This window comes from Triticum dicoccoides, chromosome 6B, assembly GCF_002162155.2.
Source record: "Triticum dicoccoides isolate Atlit2015 ecotype Zavitan chromosome 6B, WEW_v2.0, whole genome shotgun sequence".
NCBI lineage: Eukaryota > Viridiplantae > Streptophyta > Magnoliopsida > Poales > Poaceae > Triticum > Triticum dicoccoides.
Window position 1 is genome coordinate 260,507,811 of NC_041391.1, and position 1,932 is coordinate 260,509,742.

Consider the following 1,932-nt stretch of genomic DNA (forward strand, 5'->3'; position numbering starts at 1 on the left):
CTCGAGCTTAGTGCTGAAGCGCCGATCTTCGTCCAGCTCAACGAACCTGTCGCACATACCTCGACCGTCGTGGCACCAGCTGCATTTCCAAGGAAGACTGTCATCGTCCGAGTACGACATTTCCTACGTTCATAATTCAAAAATTAAACTTGTACATATTCTAGCACAAGTCATGCCAAAATTCACGAAAAAATCCGACATGATCTTTGCTAAAAAAGGACATATTGAGCGCCTGAAATTTGCCGGAACAAAAATTAATCAACACTCCGGCAAAACATAGGTCACTCGAATGTGTAAACTGAACATGAACGGCCACTTGGGCAACCACATATCCTATTTGAGCAACACAAGATATACAAGGATATTTGGCCGGTCTCACCTCGATGACGGAGGGGGTCGGTGACTGGGACGATGGCGGGGATGTCGGAGGGGGTCGGTGACGGGGATGTAACGCCCCGGATTCATTGCGCTAGGTGTCCGCCAGTTATTCGTCGTTGTTGCCATGTCATTTGCTTGCGTGTTGCATTTTATCATGTCATCATGTGCATCTCATTTCGCATTCGTGTTCGTCTCATGCATCCGAGCCTTTTCCCCGTTGTCCGTTTTGCAATCCGGCACTCCTATGCCCTCCGGCGTCCCCTTCTTGACTCTTTTCATGTGCGGGTGTTAAACTTTCTCGGAATGGACCGAGGTTTGCCAAGCGGCCTTGGTATACCACCGGTAGACCGCCTGTCAAGTTTCGTCGCATTCGGAGTCCGTTTGATAGCCCAACCGTTAAATGTATAGCGGTACCGTTGTCGGTACCTTCGTCGGATGTTTCGGTCTTTGAAACTGCCGCCGGGCCTCTCTTTCTCTTCTCTTCTCTCAGCCCAACCCTCTCTTCTCTTCCCACAGCTCACCTAGTCCTGCCTACCCCCCTCGTGTCCAGAACCACCCGATCGAGATTGGAGGGCTCCGAAACCCCCCTAAAACCAAACCCTAGCCATCCTTGCCTATATATGGACACCCCTTCCAAATTTGGCAGCCTAACCCTTCCCCTACCTCCCAGCCGCAGTCACCCCCCTTCCTCCTCGGAATCAGAGCCTCCCACATCCATTTCCGCGCCCCTCCAAGCCACCTAGCCACCGCCACTTGTCGCACCGGTACTGGTCGGCGCCGCCGTAGTAGCCTCCCTCGCCCACACCCCATTCGCCACCTGTCCTCCCCGCGCCTCCCAGCCGCGCGGCCCGCCCAGGACCGGGGCGAGCCCGCGAAGCCCATCGGGGCCCGAGCGCTCCACCGCCGCCGCCTGGTCCCGAGCGCCTCCCGCTCCGAAGCCCCGCCGCCCGACCTCACCAGCGCCTCCGCCCCGCTGCCCCTCTACCTCGTCGCCTCGCCACCGCCGGCGAGCACCGCGCCGGTGCCGTCGCTGTCCCGGTGAGCTCGCGCCTCCCCATCGCCCTCTCCCTCTTGCTTCTCTCTCTGTGACGCCCGGGTAATCAAGCTACAGTAATCCCCGCTAATGATGCCATGCCACCTCGGTTACTGTGGTCAAACTCGCGTTAGTTCGGAACCTAGTTCGAATTTCAAATTCAAAATCGAGCAAACAATAAAAGTTTTCAAATATTAAAATTTAAATGTTCGGAGTGAACCAAATAATACATAAGTAATTATGGTGGAGGAACCACACTTTTATAAAAGGAATAAATACTCTAAAATGTTTTGAATAGTAGCAAAAACAATTAGTTGAATTCCTTTTACAATAAATAAAATATTAAACTATTTTATTTAGTTACCCAAATTAATGTGGCAGTAGTATGTATAAGCAATACCAATTTAGGAACCATTGGTGTAATTTTCAAAACTAAAATAAAAGAAAACTACACATAAAACAAAAAAGAAAAGTAAAAAGAAAAGGCAAAGCAAAAAAAAAGGGAGAAGGGCCAACCCCCC